Source organism: Aythya marila, assembly GCF_965140915.1.
Source record: "Aythya marila genome assembly, chromosome: 17".
NCBI classification, from domain to species: Eukaryota; Metazoa; Chordata; class Aves; order Anseriformes; family Anatidae; genus Aythya; species Aythya marila.
The window spans coordinates 9,942,129-9,964,927 of NC_139058.1; the positions used below are offsets into that span (position 1 = coordinate 9,942,129).

The following is a 22,799-nucleotide window of genomic DNA, read 5'->3' on the forward strand; positions in this document are numbered from 1 at the left end:
CCAGCACATTGGCACCTCTCCTGGGGACTGTGGCCTCAGGAGGAAGCTCTGCTGCCTTATTGCCCAAGAAGTCCTTGCTCTCAGGTCCACTCTCATGCTGTTGTCACTTCACCCACCAACTGCACGGCTAAACAGCACTTCCCACTTCGACCCTCTGCACGTTTTCCTATGCCAGAAGCCCATGCCCAGGCAGAAAGTGTCAGTGGCCAGAGTTCAGCCATTTGCAAGGACAATGCTGGCATCTCAAGGAACTCTGACAAAGACAGGCACAGCACTCAGTATTTTAGGGCAGCGTTCAACTGCCAGATCCACAAGACCATTTTTTTTGTATCCCTGCAATTCCTCGTTCATCCCACACCTCCCACATCCACACTGACAGAGCTGGTCCATCCCGTACACTGGGTGAATCAGGGATCCTATGTCAAAAAATAGCAGGTGACCCAGCCTGCAATTACTTGGTCGCGGGATCTGCGTAACTTGCAGTCTCCCTTTGCACATAGGCATTCTTAGTCCACATATGTATTATTTTATAGGCAACTTTTATGGTCTCTTTTCCCTATAGGACAGAAATTTAAGAGAGACCTGATACAAATGGGAAAGGGCAATTATAAATATATGCAAGTCAGATCAGGAAAGAAAAAAAAAGAGAGAAACTGAAACCACTTCCAGTCTCTCTATCCAACAAATTCCACACTCTCATGGTCTCTGGCACTACTTCACAGTAACCCCAAAAGATGTTCACCTGCTCCCACAGCAATAAGAAACAAACAGTGAAACAGGAACAAAGAAGCTCCCACCTAGGATGACCGACATAATCCCCTGACAGTATATCACAGAAGGAAAACCTTATTATCATTAAAGCAGAGGAAAAACAAACACGCGCACACACACACAGCTCCACTGCTGTGCACTACTAGCATCCTCCCCATTTTCTATACACATCTAATATCAGGAGATTTATATTCAGGCCAAAAGCTCACGCTGGCAGGAGAGGAAAGTACTTTGGAGAAGAGAGAGGAAGGAAAAAAAAAAAAAAAGCCTCCAGTTTCTTGGCTTGTGATCAGCAGGCTGGATGCATTCTGTGGAACTAGGCCAAAGCGTTAGTTATTATATTCAAGAGAACATCTGAATCCCAGCTCAAGGGAGCCGAGTTTGTGGCTCTCATTTATGCTGTATATCAATTGAATATCAAACCACATTTTCCGCCTTCTGAATAATAAAGCTTAATAGTTTGGGACTCCCATATGGTCTATTGTTAAAATATTTCCAAACACTGGCTGCTGCTTTATTTCTGAAGGAAAGATTTCTCTTTCCTCTTCAAGCTTTACTTGTTTAAAAGATGCTTGTAGCAAAAGCTAAATATATTCATCTTTTAAATATTTCCAGAGTTCTAAGGAGGCCTGAAAAATGAGGGGATAAGGAAAAGCAAATACATTTTTTAAATTGGCTCTTTTTTTTTTTAATGTCACATGCAAATGTTTGTTCCAGGCAGAAGCAGCTGGTGCCACCAGGCTCTGCTGTTCAGAACAGGGGGTGCAGGAGCTTTCAGAACCCATGAGCTGTTCTAACAAAGGAAGACCACACAGACTCAAGCCATTCACAAAAGGACCCAGGCCGATTATTTGACTATTACTTACAAGGAAGCTTGGCCAGTAATGTAGGCAATAAATACTGGAGAAACCTGTTCTGTGCATAACCCAGGTTTGTCTTTTCACAAGTCCTGCTCTCTAATTAGCTACTCATTCCTGGAGGGCATTGCTGATGGATGGAGTGTATCAATTTGGTATACTTTAAAAAAAAAAAAAAGTTAAGAAACTTGTTAAATAATAAAAGCATCAGCATAATAAACACTATAAACACTGTGCAGTAGGTTAGGAACAGTAACTGGTGCTCCTTCCCAGTCACATCACAGAGGAATATTCCTGTTCTTTCTCTTTGGAAAAATAAAAATAAAAATTAGTGACACAGAGATTCTGTAGCTGATGAAGGCTTCCGTGCCGTGAGAAATGTTCAACTTCTAGCCCTGCTTTCACCCCTGTTCGATTAATGTGGAAGAGCTCAACCGCGCAGTGAGCAGAAGTGAAACTGCACAGCACAGCCTGGTTGTGCGCTGGGGTGAACCTCAGGTCTCCACCTCACCCCGCTCTGCCCTCTCTCAGATAAGCCTCAAGCTCTCTCGGATGGAGCCCTCGGTGCAGCACCAGCTTGTGTTTCTGCTGGTCGCCCAGCAAAACAGAAGGTGCTGTGCTAGGCATGGCCAGCAGCACAACAGTACAAAAATGCAGCAGCTCCTAGGGCCCAGGGACCTACATAGAAATTTCTGCTCTCTCCTTTCTCTTCTGTTCTTGCCCTCATTGCTACTTCTCGTTCCTGTCTCCTACTGCCTGCCTTCTGCCTGCCCGCCCCCCTCCATCACCTTTCTGTATCTGATCCCCCATCACCTTCACCGCTCCAGTGTGCAAGGCTTCAGGCAGCTGTCCTAACCCTCAAACTGGCTGCTCATATTCATCAGCTGCCTCCTGCCCAGGAAGGAAGAAATTCCAGTATTTCAACATTTGCTCTCATCCCAAACTGGGGAGAAAAAATGAAATTAGAGACTCTTCTTAGATGGAAATTCACAAGTTAAAAAAAAAAAAAAAGAAGAAAAAAGAAGAGAAACCTATTAATGAACATCAGTGCATTTTGAAACGGAATATTTTGACATTTCTGAAACCAAGGTTGGTTCATTTTGTTTTGGTGACCTGACCCAAGAAATTTTGCTTTGAGTCAGTACCCTATTGAACTGCCTTTATTCTCACAGTGGCACACAGCCTCAGAGGCCCTGCAGTTTGGCAGCCTGATAACCCTGCTTGCACTGCTGGGTCTGTCTCCATGGCTGGAAGGCCCCGTGGCACAGCGTGGTCCCAGGGAGAGCTGTATGGGACATCCAGGTCCCCGGGAGTCCAGAGGAGGACAGGTACATCACAGTGCTGCTCTCTGAGCAGCTGTGCACGGTGAGGAGTGTGGCACAAAGTTTTGAACTAATCTGGGTGAAACCTTTCAGACCAGTTGAAGAAAAGCAAAGGGAAGAAGTATGCCCATTCTCACAGCATAGAGCCGTCAATGTAATAGTTCTGGTAAGGAGCAAGTTTCTTAGTTTTACAGGTAAACAGACATCTAGAATTGGGCTTTTCTAAGGGGGAAAAAAAAAAAAGTTTCTAATTCAAAGAAACTATTTTTCCCAGAAAAGCCACTCCAAAGGAAAACTCAGATCAGGCTCAGACCGACCACAGCAGCACCTTCGTTTGGGCACTCGAACACACTGTCTTAAAAGCAATGCAGTGAACGAAGCTCACTCTTACAGAAATTTCCCCAGCAGGGAACTTATATCGCAGCAATATCAGCGCCCCTCCGCCTCCTACACAGCTCCTGGTGTGACCCAAGGACTGCAGGACTGAGTTCATCGACCAAGTATAACGTCTGGTTTAGAGAGGGTCTGAAGAGGATGGAGGCTGAGGTTTAGCAGCAGATGCCTGAACCTCGCTTCTGGCCGAGGCATGGCCGTGGCTTTTGCATTGGTGAGGTGGAGCGAGTGCTGGTGGAGCTGCTGCAGGCTTTGAGTTCTGCCCCAAAGCTAAGGGCTGCCACCAGCTCGTGCTCACCAAACTGCTCTTAAAACAAGGCGAGAGGTTTCAATGAGGTCTAGTGTACGTTCACAGAAAGTTAATTTAGCACTTTTCCTGCAGAATCTGTAACGGTTGTCTCGTAATGTGTGTTTTTACCCCTAGGTCTGTGCATCCGAGAGAAGGTAGAGAGAGTGCTTGTGGATGCATGGTTTTGATTTACTTAAAAAAAAAAAAAAAAAAGAGAGAGAGACACTTAGCCTGTAGTTTTAGTGTTGGAAACTGTAATAAACCTCTCTTTTTAAACCCCATAACCTTGTGACTGTTTTATAGTTATAAGGAATCATAACCAGAGAAAGATTTAGCCTAACAGTGATCTGCCCTCAAAGACATTAATCTGTCACATCTAATACAAAGGGAATAAGAAGACGAACCTTTTCTCTGAGCAACACAAACAGATGGCGCATGGCTTTGGTGAGAACGTACCGAACATTGCCCCTGTGACAAGGGCAGCGCTGCGCACCCAAAGACGCTGCTTTAGTCAGTGAGAAAGGTATCTGCATGATTTCCTTGTGTTTTAAAACCCGAATTCTTTATGATCGTATCTCACTGCTTTTGTGGTTGACACATCCAACCAGCTTTCCACCCACTTTTTCACCCCCTTTCTACCAGTAAGATTGGATCTTCCTTCTGCGTGTAATTTCTACATCTTCTCAAATTAATTCTTCACTTTTGGGGAATCAGCAGAAGATAAACAAGTGCATTGTGCCAACACGTTAAAGCTCATTTTTCTATCAATATTTCAAATACAACTTCAATTGCCTAGGCTTCTGGTAGTTTCTTTCTTACCTCATCAAGCACACTAAAGTCATCAAGATAGTTTCTCTTTTCTTTCTTTCCTGTGCCTTATATGGCAAATAAAGGGTTTATTTTCTCTTCCCCCTTCTTCTCCCAAATCGCAATCCTAAACTTCTCTGGCTTAATATTTTGAGTTCTCTCCCTCCTTCCCTTAAGCATTGTTGTTTCCCCAGACTCGCCGTGAAAACCATTTCTGGATCACTTTGCTTTGGGTTCCTTCCTGTCCTCCAGAAAAGCAACAAATGCCTCCTGGGACACTTTGCTCTGTTTCCTCTCATGGAAGAAAGCCAAAGCTTACTCAACTCTTTTCCTCAGGTCTGCCGCTCAGCCCACTAACCTATCCCCATTTTCCACCCACACTGAACAAGCTGCAAGGTTTCCAAACTCGTCTGAAGAGCTTAGCCCTAAATTCAGCTCGTTGTCCTGTAAGAGACCAGACGTGAAACCAATACCAATGCTTAAGAGTTCTCATGATATCTCCAAGCAGGTGACGACCATTATTGTCAGATTCCTAGCATGCAACGAGACCGACAGGGAGCACCGAAAGATACGGGGCAGCAAGAAACCAAATTCACTTGCAGCTGCAGTCCATGAGAGCAGAATGAATTCAGAGGGGCAGTAAACTTAGACGCTGCTTTTCCAGACCAGTCAGGGGAGGGCTGGTGTTGGAAGACCCGAGGTAATCCCCAGCTTACCCCTCAGCGCAGTCACAGGGAGCAAATGTCACTTTGCATGGTGCAGCATGCCAGCCAGGGAGTCTGCTTTAATTGCACGTTAATGACCATTAGCATGGAACCCAGCTTCCTTCCTCTCCCTATTTGGGATATAATTCAGATCCCAAATGAGCATTTTGCTTGAGCCTACAACAGCAACAGAGTGCAGCACTGCAGCAACAGGAAAGGGAGAGAATAAGGAAAAAAAAAAATCCAGGTGGTAGACACTTACTGCTCCGGCCACTGCAAAAAGTGGAGGCTTGAGTGCACATTTTTGCCTGATTGCATAGCTGTCTCTGCTACCCATCTAATCTGCTTAGAAAACTGGTTTTGAAGGATATGGTTCAGACATACCACTCGCATGGGGGGGGGGGGGAGTGATGAGGGGAAAAAAAAGTGCTGCAGCTGCAAAAGATAAAATAGAGACAACTAATTTTCTCAGAGGTTGCAACACAACCTCTCCCCCTCCTCCACATGCAGTCACTGCACTGGCAGGATAAGCTGGAGATTCTCCAGCGTAAGCAAGAAGGCACAATGAGGTGTGCAGGCCCTTCCCCACCCCGATACCCACAGCCCTTGGGGGTACCACAGCGAGCGCAGGCTGACGGCCCGGCCGCTCAGCGGGAGGTGCTGACATTCCTCCGCCTGCTCCTTTCAGTTGTGTTACCATTTTTGAGGGGGGGACGTGAGAAAGGCAGGCTGCTCGATGTTAGGCCGAGACAATAAGGAGCGTGAGGGAGCTGCAGGCTCCTGCCGTACCAATTGGTGGCTGGGCTCTGAACGCGCATTGTGTGATCCGATTTCTCCTGTCACCCAAGCCCTTTTGCAAACCCCGAGCACACGTTCGTGGCAGCCATGTGTCCTGAAACTTAAACAGCTGAAGGGGACGGGAGGGGTCGGGAGAGAAGAGGACCACTGGATTTCTGGTGACAGTGGCTAAAATCCACATTTGCACAAGGAAGTCTCGCTTTAGATAGTCACTTAGCAAAACAACTACAGCTGCTGACAGGCAAGAGGTACAGTTTCAAGTGACCATCAGACGTAAAATAGGCCAAATAAATTACCGCAGCCTACAGGGAGTGGGTGGGTGTGCTCCCACAAACGCAGCAGAGATAACAAATGGATTACCAACGGGTGACCGATGTCACGATGAGCAGACCCTGATTTCAGTTACACCGTAGCGCTGATATTACCTGATCTAGCAGAAGCGAAACTGAAATGAGAGTCCGACCCAGGATGTCAGGGAGGCAGCTGCTTTGGGTTTTTAATGCCTAGAATTTCAGCCCAGTTTGCTTTGTTTCAGGAGTTTAAGCTGGCTTCAGCAGAAGGGCAGGCAGCCTCTGCCAGCTGCCACGTGATCTGTAAGGGTGTTTTCTAAATGGAGTTGGACTTTTTTGGGGTGGGGACGGGGAAAAAGAGGAGTGGATTTTTTTGTGATGAAGGCAGACAGCATGATAAGTATATTGGCATTTTACTGTCCCTCTCCTCAAAGGTATATTTCCCTTTATTTCCATTCCCTCCCATATATACACTTACTCTCTCCTTTATGCTCTCCTCTACATAGATCCATCTGCTCCTTGAAAGTATGAAGAATGCCAGTTCTGGTCTTTGTGGGGTCTTTGAGCTTGCACCGTGTGAGTGCTTACTCTCTGACTGAAGTGAAATACAAGTGTTTTTTTACATGTGTATAAATAATTTTTCAGCTTTCCAAAACATTAATTGCTTACGGAAATTAAACATCTGCTAGCAATAAAATCCCCATACAAATGAGAAGATAGTTTCAGTTTGACTAAAATGCTTTTCTTTGCTAATTGCTAAAAATACCACTTTCTTCTCTGCTATAATGGCAAATTCATTAGTTTGCCAATTATCAAAATATTTCCTTTCATGACAGAAAGGAAAATGTCCAGCTCGTATCTCCAAGCAATTCCTACAGTCCTGCGAAACCAAATGCGAAACTGGCTGTTACGTCTAGTCACAAAAAGTTTTCAGAGCAGAGACTGACTACGTGGGTAGCAGAGTCCACCTGCACACCTCCTCTCCTCCGTCGCCCACGGTCCCCAAGGTCTCTGCCAAATTTTCTGAAGTATTATTCTGCATGCCACAGCTGCTGTGGCAGCTAGGTGCTGCAAGTGCAAGAGGAGCCAAAATGCTGATAACATGAGAAGGCTTAGAATAGCTGGTGCCAGAGGGAGAGAAGGGGCACACCAGCTGAACGCGCATCACACAATGCAGTAAGTTAGTTGGGTAAAAGCCCCCCATATGGTTGCTTGGGAACATAGAGCTAAAAGGGCTTTCACTGTTTTGAGAACTGCAGATCTCCTCCAGCTTATCATCTCACTCTCTGCGACTTGATGCAAAACCATGAAAAAAAATGGAGAAGACTCAGCAACTCAGTATTTTATTATACAGGAAGAGCACTAGTCCTTTGCATGAGTATGTCTTCTGCATTCAAGAATCCCAGAATGAAGCTGCAGTACTTGCCCTTTATCCACTTAAAGGATGAAAGGCCAGGCCGAACTCTCTCAAGGTCAAATAGCAAGTTCAGCAGCAGAAGATGACGAGGACTCGGTTACATCCAAATCCCATTCACCAGTTCTACCCATCAGATCGAGGAGACGTTAAACACCCTCATGTGTCAAAAATGACTAATGCCCTCGCAGGTCAGCCTGTGAGAGAGAAGTGGGAACTCGCACGTCTCCTTCCTCTGCCCCCCACCCCACTCTTCCCACTCCAGTGTGGTTCCAAAGGCCACGTGATGAGATTTCCCTAATCAGCAATTAAACAGTTAACGCTTACATTACAGCAGATGGAACGGGAGTTGCTGCAGGGAAGGTATGCAGAGGGAAGGAGGAGAAAAGAGACAGCAATGGGGAAAAAGCAGGCACAGAAACAAACCTGAAGGAAAGCAGTTTTCCCACTAAAACGAGTGATTAGTTGACAACGTAACCCTTAAGACTTTGTCTAGACTCGGATAAAATGCAATATTGTAGAACATGTTGGGAGGCATCGTGGAGGCAAGGCTCACGGCCTTTAAGGTTGTGGTAGCCAAGGCAGAGGCTAATTAGGACGTGTTCGCTAACACGTCCTGATGTTCCACGCTTCAATCCTTGCCCAAGAACTCAAGGCTATGCAAAGCAAAGGTCTCTGATGTTGTCCCAGTGATTGTAAGGGCAGCACTACGACATGGTGCAAAGAAATCAGAATGGCGAGGATCAGCCCGTGTTACACCCAGTATTTTTCATAAGCTCGTTGAGTGTCTCTGAATATTTCTGTCTAAAATCTTCGTCAGTATCTTACTGTTTAACCTGCTATGACATTTTTCCTCTAAAAATCTAATCAGAGCTCCAAATGCCAATAGGAAAAGAGGCCACAGGCTAACAGCCTACACTCTTGTGAAACTTCTCCTTTTGCTCCAGTGTTTGCTCAGGCAGATTTGGGAAGGAGGGGGTGGGGGAAAAGAAGAGAGGGCAAAGAAAAGTGTGCCCAGGGCCTTAGCAACACCATCATTTTGACAATCCATTACCAGATTTGTAATTAAAAGCAAGTCCCACCTCACTAGGGCAGCCAGATGCATCCACAGAGAACTTGTTCAGAGACTCGTTACAATAAATACCAGGAGAATTACGAATGTTGTAGCTTCTTCTTAACCCTTCCAGCAGTATTTCGGGAACCGCCTGTCAGTTTGAAAGACTGATCGTTTTTCTCTCAGCTTGTTGTAGGCTCTAGGTGTGCCCCTAACCAAATAGGCTTACCACTTAAAAGCTTAATTGCACCTGTGGCTTAAACCTTATCCCAGACAGTATTTGGGAGCATTTGGATTTGGGCGTTTCAGGTGTGGGACTGGGGCCTGCATTCACAAACAGAGCTAGACAAGTCAGAGTAGGAGCCCCTGCTGAAAGCAGACTATGCCAGGGAGCCAGAGATGGGGAAAAAATAGTGCTTTTCCCATTTTGATCCTTTTTACCTGTATTTACATTTCCAAAGTTGGGTCTGAGTAATGTCCACCTCCTTGTTTGTGACTGAAGGCAGGCTTCACAGTCTCAGATTTCTTTTCCACAACAAAAAAGATCAAAGTTTGAGCTACTTGTGCAACTTAGGTGTTTACAGTGAACTGGTCTAATCGCGTGGCATGCCCTCCCTCCCTCCCGTTATCAGTCCCACACTCAGCCCAGCTCCTTCATTCCATATGCACCAGGAAGGACAGCAAGGAGAGAGCCCACGTCTGGCTTGGATTATAACCACCATCCCTTCTGTCTGCTCCCACCCTGGAACTAAAACGCAGCGTGCTGGGGAAAGCTGTAATGCATTCGCTTTTCTGCAAGGCTGGCGAGTCCTTCCCAGGTTGTGTTCTTAAAGAGGCTTTTAAAAAGCAACCAAATGCCGTGTGAAGAACCAAAATAAAAGAGTGGGTTCCCTTCACTCACCCTCTCAGCACTGCCCAGGCTATACAGACACATAGCGCCTTAGTGCCAGAAGAGCCCTGTGCTGCCTCCTCAATTATTGGAGAAGATAAATAAATGCAGCCTAATAGGAGTCCGCGCTTGCGAGCTTCCTCATTCTTGATCTCATTCTGTCTTCATGCGAGGACACACAAACTTTCTGGGTCTCAGTTTTGTAAGCTATAAAAATGGAGCTAAATTCTAGGGTTCGGTGAAATTGTTTTAATTAATAATCGCAAAGCGCACATCTTAAGATGGAAGGAATCATATAAATATTAATGAGCTCTGACTACTGGCAGTGTGCGTGTCTCTGAGGAATCGTAAGCACCATGGATGGATCAAAGAGGGCACAGAGCTCTGAGAGACAGAGTGATGGGAGTTGGCTCTGTGTTTAACTATTTTTTAAAGTAGATTCTCAAGACTGTTGTGGATATTCCCTATCAAGTTACAGCAGCTTTCAATTAAAATTACATCTTATCCTTAGGCAAAATTCCACAGTGTACCTTTTAATATTAGCAGGGCACATTTCCACTCATGTAGATCTTTATTCTACATACGCATACCGATAGATCTCTGTAAATAGGGGTCAAACCAAGTGGGAAATAGAGATTTTCACTTCATTTTGATCAAAATAAATCCCCCTACCTAGCTGTGTTACCAAATGACTTCTCGCTGCAGTGGCCATGCTGTGGCACCAAGTGAGATGAGGACACAGCATCTCCTTTGCCGTGTCAGTAGGACGGGGACGAGTCCCCCACACTTCAGGCATGGGACAGACCGAGACAGAAAACTAAGCCGTCATCTCCTGAGCACGAGTAGCCCAAAGACTTAGGAGAGGCCGGAGCCTTTAATCACGGCGCTGAGTGGGTTTGCTGGCTGTGACGGGGGCAGCCCCGAGCCCCCAGAGCGCTGCCCTGCCCGCCGGGCGCTGGGAGGCTCGGGAGGCTCGCGGCCTCCTCAGGAATGCCGGATGGCCGCAGGCCTCAGGAGTGTTTTCCAAAGAGGTGCTTACGTTTGTTTCTCTTAGGGTCCGGCAAACCTGTGGGTGTTTTTTTGGTGGTGGGGGTGGAGGTGGGGAATGAGGAAGAGTTGCTAGAGTTGCTTTTTTTTTTTTTTTTTGAAACATTAGAAGACAACAGGGGGCAGGAACCAAAGATCTTTCTTTCTGTGAGGAAAATTCAGTCTCATCGGCTGCCTCCTTACCTCTCTCAAGGTAGTAAGACCCTGTGGCCAGCTTTCTGCCCGCTGCTCAGCAGCCAGGGCTTCCTGGGTGCTTTGTGAGCCAGGGACGTGGTGACCCAGAGGGTCTGGCCTGCTTTGCGGGGGCTTCATTTCGGTTCCTCAGCACTCAGACCAAAGGCCCTCGGTCCAGCTAATATCAGCCACGTCTCGTAACTTCTGCTTTTTTCAGTTAGTGCTAAGGCAGTGCTGTAGCTGCCTCTGGTTTTGTCTACACTGGGGCCACTGGAACTGATCGCTTAGTGTTGGTAGGAAGAATAAAAATCAAACAGCATCGGCACCCTCGGGGCGTTTGTAATTGTGTCCCTGAGCAGCTCAGAGGGGGTGCAGCAAAGAGATGGCATTAAGGATCCTTAACACTTCTTTGGTGAAAGGGGGAGAATTTTTTAAGATGTGCAGGACAGACAACATCTTGATAGTTACAAAGGAAAAAAAAAAGCCCCAGAAATGAATTTCCTCCTGAGGTACCAGTAAAAGACTGGATGTTCACAACATATGGTGAGTGGAGGCCAAATTAAGTTTAAAAACTTGGATCTACTTGCTGTGTTCAGTGCTAAAAGATAAGATGGATAAATCTTGCCAACAATCTTTAGGCAAGGAACTGTGAACCCAAACCAGCAGGACAGGAGGTTAATTTCTTCCCTCAGCCACACCAGGGAACAAACAGTGTTTTTATAGGAAATTCAGGCACTGATCTAGCAAATACCTCTCCATAAACTCTAGCCCAAAAGAATCACTTTGGAAAAGGTCATACCACCTCCTGTTCCCAGAATTAAGTTAATTAGCACTTGTCCCCCTCTGTATAAGATCAGGGATCCTCCCACAAAGGAGGTACACAACCGAACTGTTAAAAGATATACATATGCCCTCTTTAAGCAAACAGGCTTCTTTGTAGTATCACTAAAATTCCCTCTGGTCATCCCTATAGAAGAACACTCAATTGGAAGGGAAGCAGAGTGAGAGATTAGCATAACCAATGCTTTGCCAGGTATGAGGAGCATGGTACTGGGCAATGGGCATGCTGGTATTTTAGTATCACGTAGCAGTGATCTCCCCCTGTCTGGATGAGTTTTATGGGGCACAGCATCAGCCTCGCGTACAAAATGAAATATTTGAACTATTGAAATTTTCTGTCATTGAATTTGAAATATTTGTAGTGCCTTTTCCCTTCTGATGTGCTTTGTTTGTCTTTATTCCATCCAGGCATTTATGCTGTGTGTATTACTGAAGTATTTCACTTCCCCTCCCTGTGACCAGCTACGTGCATTGAGAGAAAGTAAATCCAGGTAAGGCCTGCTATCAGTTATATCTGGGTGCAACTGAAGTTTGATCAGCAATGAAGGTCAACACACTGTTCTGTATTTTCTGTCCACAAAAAAGTTACACAGTTCACTTACTGAGAGAAGAAAAAAATAGCCTAGCCTACCATGTGGTTCTTGGGCACAGAAACATCTTCATGGGTTGTCTGCCGTGGTACTTACTGCTGGTTTACAACAGTAGTTTAAAAACAGAAACCCAAACCCAAGTGTTTAATTACAGACATGTCCAGCATAATCTAACTCTAGCATAGCATAAACTACATAGGATGCTAAACCCTACTTCTTAAGCTGGGAGCCTTTCTGACAGACAGACAGAACTTCTTGCTCTGAACGGAGCCTCGAACCTGCTAAGCAAGAAAGGATTACACCAAGGAGGGCAAGTTCCGTTTCGCTGGGCAGAACACTGCTTTGCAGGCCTGTAAAAAGGGTCCAGAGACTATTTGTGTCGACTCCCTAAACCACAAACCACAGCTAGCCCTCCCTCTGAAGCAGTTGCACACTGCTCCGTGCAAAGCTGGAGCAAGATATTTTGGCATCCAGATCGCCTTCTCTGGGGGCCCACCCATCCCTTTTGGTCTCTTTCCATTCCTTATCACAGACTTACAGACCCTCTCCTGGGCAGCAGCAGAAACTGGAGCATATTTGCCTCCACATTTGGCACCCTTCTGTTTCACCATTACCCTGTTCTTCTGACTGGGGTGCAGCTTACCCACACTTGCTGGGTTCTCTGATACCAAGAGTGGAGTAATACATCAAGAATCACATATAAGAAATGTAAAACTGGCAACTGGCATTTGAAGCAGAATGAGAATTCAGGATGCACTTGGCATTTCAGCTTTAAAGTTTAAAATAAACACAGCAAACCTGAACTGTAGCAAAGGAATGGCTTATGGGCAGCTCAGACTTGTCCTAGGCTTTCAAGCCAGTCATTTCCCATAAATACTCATCATTTTAAACATAAGAAAGGGGGAGAGGAGACAAAACAAACTGAGTCAACTGCTTACTGTCTTTCTGATTCAGAGTCCTCAGCAGATGTAAGACAGAAAACTATTCTATGAAAAAGTTCCTTTTTATGTATCTGGGACAGCCCCCAAAATTTTTACCAGAGGGGAAGAAGAGGACAAGAACTAAACTGCGAACTTGTCCGCACCCTAGCAGGAATTCACCCGTTTTTCACCTCCCACAGGTATCATTAGCATGCTACTGAGAGCAGAAAAAAAAAAAGCAGCTAAGATCAAACACAAGCTAGTAACAAAGCTCTTCCTCTTGTCATCCTGCAATGGACCAGAATTTCTGGCTGCAGCTAGTCTTTTCCTGAAAGGCTGGGTAAGTTCAGAGTCCCTTTTTAAAAAAAGTGCCACACTACGAACGTGCTACAGCTGCGACACAGAAAGTGCAGAAGGCAGGAAGTCTGACGTTCACACCAACCTCGGCCCCTTCACTCACACCTCTTTTCAAATAGCTTTAGCACATGGAGCCCACATTTTCACATTCTCAGAACTAGCTTTATCTATCACATTGCAAGTTGAAGAGAATTTTTTAAAATAGTACAAATCCCTCTTTTCAAATTCAAAGAATCACTTTATTGAGAGAAGCTTTTAAATTATAAAACCTACAAACTGTTCACCTCTCTGATTTTTGCAATAAGTGGCTACAATCTCTTTTTAAATAATCAACCTAATTTTTTAAAAACTAAAATATGGATTGAAACACCATACCAACTGTTGTCACAGTCCAAAAATGTCCGGATTTTCAAACTTAAGTCCTCCCCTGTATAAAAGGGCCACACACATGTAGGTGTCAATCAGACTCTGTGGCAAAACAGAGGAGCCCAGGCTGAGATTTCAGAATGGCACAGACTTTCCTGGAGAGAAACAAAGTGCCAGTCCTCACCCATCTGGAATAATTTCTGTATTTAAAATGCAGACTTCTTGAATATGACCTGAAGAGGCAAGTTGCTTGATTTCTGCATCTGCTGTTTTGCAGTGTTGATGATACAAGTAGGAAAAGGGGGAAATAAAGACAAATATATGATATATAAGGCTACACCATAATTATGGTGTATTATTAATGCCTAATATTATCATTGGGATTGCCTTTGCAGGCAACTCAAGAGGTCTGTTCTATGCCCAGAAATTCTGTAGCAGATCCTGCACATTTTTATTCCATTCTGTTAAAGAAACTTTATCTCCATTCCCCTCCTCTCAGCACCAGGATTAAAATAAAAGAACATTCAAAGTATTTGTGGGAAATGGCAAACAAATGGGTAGTAAAGTCTGGAGATTGCTCAGCAGCAGAAAGCCGCATGCAGAAATTAGCCATGGGAAGTAACGAAGTGAGGACAACAAAACCCAGCATTGTCCAGCACTTGGACACTCTGCAAAAGGCTGATGATTGAGTGGAAAGAGCCAACCCCACATGATACTGCAAAGTCTCAAGTACTATTTTGAATCAGGTAAACTAATACCTCCTGTACCTGTTCCAAACCACGCAGTAATACATGGTCTCTGTTTCTACAGCCTGCTGGCTGCCCGCTTCGCTGTAGCATCTATCTGGGAGAAGATCTTGTATTTTCCCTTTGTCTCTGAAAAAGGATCCCAAACAAGTGGCAGGGACACACAGTTTTAGAAGCCTTTGCCTGTTTATCTTTACTGATAAGCCTGCAATCTTTGCTGCAAGCACATCAGCTTGTGTCTGCAGCAAAACCTTATTCCAGTCAATGCCTTCCTTGGAAGGGGCTTCCTCAGAACTGGGCAATGTGTTTAACCCCTTAGTGGCTGACATTAAAAGGCTCAGGTATGAAAGACCTATTTTCCCTCCTCGAAGATGCATCATGGTTTCATACATCCTTGAAAAACAAGCAAGCACGTAAGCCAGCCCTGCCTTGAGTCAGCAGCAATGCGGATTACATACCTACACAGATACTATCAGGGAAATTTACCCTAAGAGAGCTCCATCTTCCCAAACAGCCTCTGGTTCTGTGCAGATCAAAAGTATTGTCCATTTAAAATAAAGGGATGCAGATATCTAAATTGCAGGTTGAATGTATGAAAATTCATTAAGAGGGCTTGTTGAAATTATTTTGTCTAATTGATTGGAAACTGTCAGCAAGAGGCATTTGGATTCCTAGAGCCAGAGAATCAACCGCAATTCCAAGACATCTGATCCTTTTCTAGTAGGTTGAATAAACCTGCTCATACAGCTTTGTTAATACTTGAATTCTCAGTTCACACAAACATATGCCTGCCAAGGGCAAACATCCAGAAAGTCACTAGGGATCTCCCAAAGCTGAGATGCCAAGAGCTTGGACAGCCTAAAAATTACAAACAAGTGGCTTTTCTCTGACAGCAGGTTCCATTTATTTCCTCCCACTTGCTCTTTCCCCATCTCCTTCCTACACCCCTGAGTCAACCTCCACCAACTGAGTTTCAGTTAAGCATGTGCTTTGCCAGAGGTGTTTTTAAATCAGGTTTTTAAAAGTTTATTTATAGTACACGCGCACAGTGCATGATGCTTTCGGGGCTTCTGGAGACTTCAGCATTTTACGTATGACTTTGCCAGTTAGAAGGAACAGGAATTCTTCAACTGATCCATAGAAAACCACCTCCCTTGTGTTTGTCTTCTTCTGTACTCCAGCTCAGATTTGGAGTGAAAGAAAATTTTTGCTCTTTTATCTCCTCCCCATTATTCATAACATCCGTGATCAATGTACTGGAAATTCCAACTGAAAAAAAAATTTAGAGGAAGCCAACTGATCCTCCCCAGTTGATTTTTTGGCAAAAACAGCAACCTGTGAAACAATGCAAGGATTCTGTGAACAACATCCCATTAGGGCAAGAGTTGGAAAACAGTGCAATAAACAGGACTGGGTGAAACTTGCAGGCAGAGCTCACATGGTCCAACGCTCCTTACATCTGGCAAGCAGCAAGTTTCATTAAGCAGTGTTTGTCCTAAATGGACATACTTGACCCATGTGACCAGTTTGTCTTTTCATAAGAAAAGTGTAACATGGCCACAAGATCACTTCCAGGTAGAAAAGCATGTATGTCCAAATGCAAATCTCCAAGCTCAAGTCCAACCCCAAAAAATAGTTCTGCTAATAGTTTGGCTTTCACATCGAAATGCAAACCTTTACTGCTGTGGAGAGATGCCACATTTTGCTTCTTGCTCTGTATCTGGAGTGGGCAGTAAGTGTCCACTAGCCAGGACTTTCAAATCAAAGGGTATGTTCGTGGCTGGTTTTACAATGCGTTTGCCTTTCCCTGTTCTTAAATAATGTAAGTTGCTGAAATATTGTTTCTCCAGCTGCACCGCAAATAAGAACAGAGCAAGTATTCAGGGTAAGGGCTCAGAAACTTTGGTATTAGGAGGTGGCACAGAGGCGTTCTGGGAGGAGAAGAAAAGGATGTGGTAGACAATTTGCTAATGCCCAGAAACTCTCCCTGAAAAAGCTAGCTGCACGCCCGAATGCCTCAGGACAGGGCTGAGTCCATCCCTCTTTCCACAAGAGCAGCTCTTTCTAAATAAAGAGGTCTTACATGCAGGACTTGAGAAACTTAATTCAGATTAACTAAAGTTGTAAATTTAAAGTGAATGAGCTAAACCACATCTCTGTGCAGGCACACTCATTCAGTTTGAAAAGGAACTTTAATTTGGTTTATCTCATTTTACTGAATTAAGAGCATTTTAATTCTAAGAGTGCCCATGCAGGATTAATGAGCTGAACAAAGGATGAAGTTACACGTTACGTTGGAGTTGAATGTGGCATAGGAAGTCCCCCCACTTCCATGCTGAAGTTAATTATCACCCACAATTAAAAACAAGCCAAACTAAAATTATAAATTCAACTTTACTAATTATTAATATCTACAAATCTCAAGCTGCATTAAAAGTAAACAAAAACAACAATGAAACAGAATTCTGGCTCTACATTTGCCTTCTGTTTCAATGTACCAGAGAACATGTGTTGTTAAGAATAAAAGCATTAGCAGGCAAAAGTGAGGAAAAAGGACGTTGATATCATAAAAATTGGGAAAAGACAGCAGCGCATGAGAAACACTCATGGTATTACTTCATGCAGTGAAATGACAGACGCCAGACCCCAGCCACATCTGTACAACAGGCTGCTTGTGGACCTACATCTAGATTTGACTTCCACCATTTCCATGACCTACATCTACCACCTACCAGACAGTTCTCAAGCTTTAGGGCAACATTGTTGTGCTGTTTGTAAGCAACTGGTATGTTTCCAGCTTACCTAAGCAATCCAAACCTCTTAGAGCTAGCTCCATGCATGGCCATACAACACCACAATTCAGCTGCATGGCCACAACATTTTTTCATCACAAGTGTTCAGCAAAGATCATTTCACAGATGAGAAATAGCAAGCAATGGTAAATTTCTAGCTGTCACTTAGGAAATGAGACTCAACTTCTCTACTTCAGTTTACCTAAAACTGCTGGGACATCTTGGAGGAAATCAGAACCAGAAGACCCAGTTCTTTCCCTGCTAGTCATACCTATACAATAACGCCTCTTATATTTATATAAATGAACTACAGAAGTCCAGCTAGCCAACGGGAAACTGACCAAATGCTTGAAGTGAGAGCACCTGGTAATTGTGGTTACTAAATAGGCTGAACCCCAAAGATCGTCCTCTCCCCTCCCCCCCTCCAGAAATACACGCTCCTCTTTTTGAGCAGGAGAAGAAGAAAAAAAGGATAAAGAATTTTTATTATAAATGTTAAGTAAGCAACACTCTGGCTCTGATGCAGGCTTCGACAGGAGGGAAAACCAACTTCTCAAGCAAGTAAAGATTGTTTAACAGGAGACAGATGAAAGCATCGCCTCAGAATGCAAGGAAATCCCAGGCTGGCTGGTTGGGAAAGAATTAGCAATACATAATTAAAAAAGCGCTCTCCCCTTCCTCATCCCTGAGGTGAACACAGGTCCTGCATAATATTGACTTCCACATCAGCACCAGAGAATGAAGATATTGCTTGAGGTCTTTCTCATTTCTAGGCAGGTCTCTCTCCCTCTTGCTTTCAGTTGCTGGAGGCTATTTCACACCAGTTACCAGCAATGTTCCTGTGCAGCAGGACATGCTGTCCGTATGTGCAGCTTGTGATGAAAGATTTAGCCACTGGAGAACACCAGGAGGGAGGGAACTAGATGCTAGTTCTTATCTTGCCTTGCAGTAGAGGCTCAGTGGCCCTTTACTGGTGGCCTTGATTCTGCACCAGTGGAGCCAGCCTCCTGCTCCTGTGTTTGGAAGGGAGGAGTAGGAGAGAGCTCAGATCCCACTCTGCTGGACAGGGTAAATCCCATCATTTGGTAGTGCCACCTGGAACACACTCTCTCAGGATCCTCTCCAGGAAAATCTACTGAAAGACCAGGGACATTTACTACGTTAACCAGGCCCAGCACGCAGGAAGAGATGAGGCACAGCATAAGGCCGTGCACAGTGTGGGAAGACTTCTGTACAGAGGTGGAAAGGACTGAGAGCAGAGGACAGAGACGTGCAAAACTGAGCCCTACGAAAAAGCACACTGCCAAACATAGTTCATGCCTTTAGCACAAGAGGCTGGGCTACTTACTGTTGGCAGATGAATTAAAAAGGTCAGCAAACACAGCTGGCAAAAGAAAGAAAAGCAAAAGGAGGCGTGAATAGCAGCTGCCCAGAGCGAGCACTGGTCTGTAGGCAACAATGTCAGTGATGCACCGAGGAACAACATCACATCTCGCTTTCCCTGTCCCACAGAAAGTTGAAGACTGAGAACCACTGGAGCACAGCGCACAGTGGTGCAGCTGACCTGCAGTGTGCCTTGGTCCCCTGCCCAAAAAGGCAAGGAGTCAGCAAGAATGGATTAACTGCAAGTGTGTTGTACGTGAAGGAGGATACCCAGCTACACAGAACACTCACGGAAAGGCTAGGAACTCTCTTGCCTTCGGGCATAAGCCAACCACTAACTTCCTCTATAGGCAAGTTATTGCTTAGTTGTTTGTTTTAGGAGTTCTTGTACCTTTCCCTCAAGCATCTGGTGTTTGCCTCTCTTGGAGAGAGGATGCCAGACTAGACAGACAGATCATGGCTTCTTTCTGGTATGGCAATTACTGCATTCCACCCTGGAAGGGGGAGAACACACTGGGGAAAGCGAGGAATGTTAGATGGCAAGTTCCAATAACACACGGCCCGTTAAATAGCCTTCCTTCTCCATCTGGCCCTGCGCTCTCCTGCCAGCAGCACGCTGGGAGCACACAGCAGCAGAGCTTGGCTCTTTACATTTTCAAAGAATTCTGTGTTCCACTGCAGAATCGGGATCAAAGCTGATCAGGGTTCGGCTCTCACCCTGGAAGTCCTCACTCATACAAAAAGCAGGATGTTCCCACGCAAGTAAATGTGTTACAGAACAGGGGGCCACAGCAAAATTGTGGACTGCAGCCCAAGTTAATATAGAATGCAATATTAAAAAAAAAAAACACAGATCTCACTAGACACAATAGTCCCTCAACATCAGGCTACATTAGACTGTCCTGTATAATCTGTGTCTCTACAGCTAAAAAGAGCCCATCAAAGTTTACCTACAAAACCTATTCTCTGCCACCTCTGAATAAGCCAGCACATCTCCCGTAGAATCGTAAATACTTGTAGCAGCTTAGGAACTAGGTATTTGGAGATAGCATTTATACTTGAAATGAGCATTTTGCAAGGCCCACTCTTCCTCGAATGTCTAGGAGCCAGAGGGCTTCCAAGTCCCTCAAGCCAGCTGTACTCTGGGGAAACTTAGCCCTGCCTTTCTACCTGAATATTCTTCGATCTGTTGATTTTGGCTCTCTGCCAGTTTAACCTTCAAACCCAGGTCTCCCAGTCTGTGTGTTAGCAGAAATTGCTGGTAGGTACCTGTTCAGATTAGCTGCCCAGGCACTATCTCACTTGTAGCCTGCTTCATGGGTACTCTTGAAAGCAGCTGATGATGATGCATTTATCCAGTGGAGCCCTCGTTTCCTTACTGCCCATCTGCTCACGGGGAGGCAGAGCTAAACAGACAAGATACAAATAGCCGACAGCAAAGACCTTGCCACACCAAATAATAAAAACCAGGAAATCCAAAGCCTACACCTACCTATTGAATTTGTGTTGGTTTTTAAAAGCAGCAGAAGAATGTGGATAAGCAAACACAGATACAGTTGAATGACTTATCTAAGTTTAGACAAGTGGTATCTAAATAATGCTATTTTAGCTTATTACTGTAACAAATATGAGAATTGATTTAATAACCTAATGTTGTTTTTGGACAGTAGAGGTCTGCATCAATGGACCAAGACACTAATTATATTATCTTATCAAATCAGCGTACAATAATAGAACTTCTCTCTGCATTGATGGAACTAGGTTTGGCTTGGCATCAGAAAATAATCCCTTAAAGACAGGAGATACTCTTTAGCAGGAACTCTTTGTGACTAGGTGCATAGTTGTTATTTTCTTTCTTTTTCAAAATATTAACAAGTATTATCTTTAAGGTATCACATGACAAGGAATTTCCTCTAATAATCTTTTATTGTTTGTTATTTAACCTCCCTTTATCTTTCTGAGAGGTAGTCAATATAATTCTCCAAAAGACTTAAGTAAAAGGGAAAGAACTGCTGGTGCATATGCAAATCTATTCATTGTAAGCCTACAATAAAGCTTTTTCCATCAAGGTACAAGCAAAATGACTTACTGACATTAACTGGCAAGTACTTTGCATTCATATGATATCTTTCATCTACAGACTTCAAAGCAGCTGACAGGAGGCAGGCAGGCGTTGTTTCTCCATCCATCCAAGGAAGAAGCTGAAGCACAAAGTGGCAATGTCTACCAGACAAGGTAAAACCATTAGCAGAAATCTAAATTAACTAATTCCCAGTCCTTATAAAGGAACTACATTGCTCCCAGTACAAGTTAGACGTGCACCAGAGGGCAGAACCACCACTCACCCACGCTCCTCCGAGAACTGCTAGGGATTATTTAAGAATTTAAATCACATTCATTAGAAACTAAACAAATACGGAATGCAGCACTCTTCTCCACAAATGCAAAAGATGGGGATTGGAAACCAATCCAAATCTGAAGTTCTGCAGTGCTCCAAGTAGAAGCACTCCTTGATTCAATCTGCAGAAGCACAGGTTTTCATTCATGAGGCGAGGAATGAAAATGCTGCTTCATAACCTAGCAAGTGTTTAAATAAACCTGTTCAGATGAAGATCTCTCCTCTCTGGAGGAAATCTAATACTACAAGAAAGGTCATGGAAATAATTTCAAAAATGCCATCTTAAGAGAGCCTTGTTTCAGCGCTTCACCTTATTCTTTTAACTGAAGAAACGCTGATTGCCTGGAGCACTCAAATGGCCAGCAGAAATTCCTTTTAAACATAAATAGGGCAAAAATATCCCCGCATAGTGTTGTTTTAAAAGAGCTGTATGGATTCCTGTAAGTTTCAAAACAAATAAACAAAAAATGATGCTGAGGCAATCTATGGAGCAAGCAGTCTTTTAGCATTGGTCAAAAATCTGCAATAGAAATATTTAAAAATGCACTCCTTGGTTATGAGATCTCCCATGGCCTATGGAGGCGGATAATATTAGAGGCCACTAAATCCTAAAGTTTATTTTTCTTAAAGTTTTCACTTCAAATAAAGCTTTGTTTTAAAATGTATGAGGCCAACTGTTAGTGCATTGAGGTCCTGGTTATTAGCCAGCTAGAGCCCATGAATTATGTTTAGTGAGAAGTTTATTGGCTCAGTAAACACCATTCCAGTTCCCCTCACCCCTGAACTGTGGAAGCCAAACCAAGAGATATTCAATGCCATGTTACCACTAGCACCAGAGCAACCATTATCTGATTACAGGCATTTTATTTTTATTTTTCGAGAAGAATTTGCTATTGCATTATTTAATACAAGGAAGTCTTTAAGTTTACCAAGGCAACTCACAAAGACTAAGTAACTGTTTGGTCCAGTTTACCATATACTGGAGTGGGAATATTTGTTTCCGTCTCACAACTTTCCAAGTTCAAGCACTGCAGAAATGCAATCCCTTAAATGCTTGGTAAGACAGGAGTCTGGCAAGAAAATTTAAACAAGCAAGATTAGAGCAGACAACCACAGGACCTTTCTGATAAAACCACTCTTGTGCAGTATGGAGTGGTAAGAAGTTGTATGTGTTTTATCTTCTTGTTACTGTGTCTCAGGGAAGACACATAAAAACTGCCTCCACTCTGTGTTCTGAGGGTAGGTGCCCAGAGGTTGGACTCGGTCTTGGGGAATGATGTTGCTCTTTATAAGTTAAATAGTCAAGAACAACTTGCACCATTATGACTTAATCAGAGAGCTGACTACAGCTCAGTCACAGCTCAGGTAAGATGCACATGCATGCCCAGAACACACCTAGGGCAGATTCGTGTGGTGTTAGCACTGTCTTGTCTTACTCCTGCTTGTGGGAAGCACCAGGAAACAAAACAGAAGGTAAGCATCTCCAGAACTAGCAAGACTGACATGTAGCTGTGCAAACCCAAAAGCAACTTCTATTTGTGTGGCTGCCTTTGTCCTGGGCACAAAGCTGTCTTGTCTGGTTACCTTCCTCTGCCATG

General features: G+C 44.2%; 1 protein-coding gene across 5 annotated transcripts in view; it reads right to left on the reverse strand.

The window, feature by feature from the left end:
• The window catches only part of HIC2 (HIC ZBTB transcriptional repressor 2), a 74,495-nt gene that overhangs the window by 34,323 nt on the left and 17,373 nt on the right, over nucleotides 1-22,799 (reverse strand). The window lies entirely within an intron of this gene.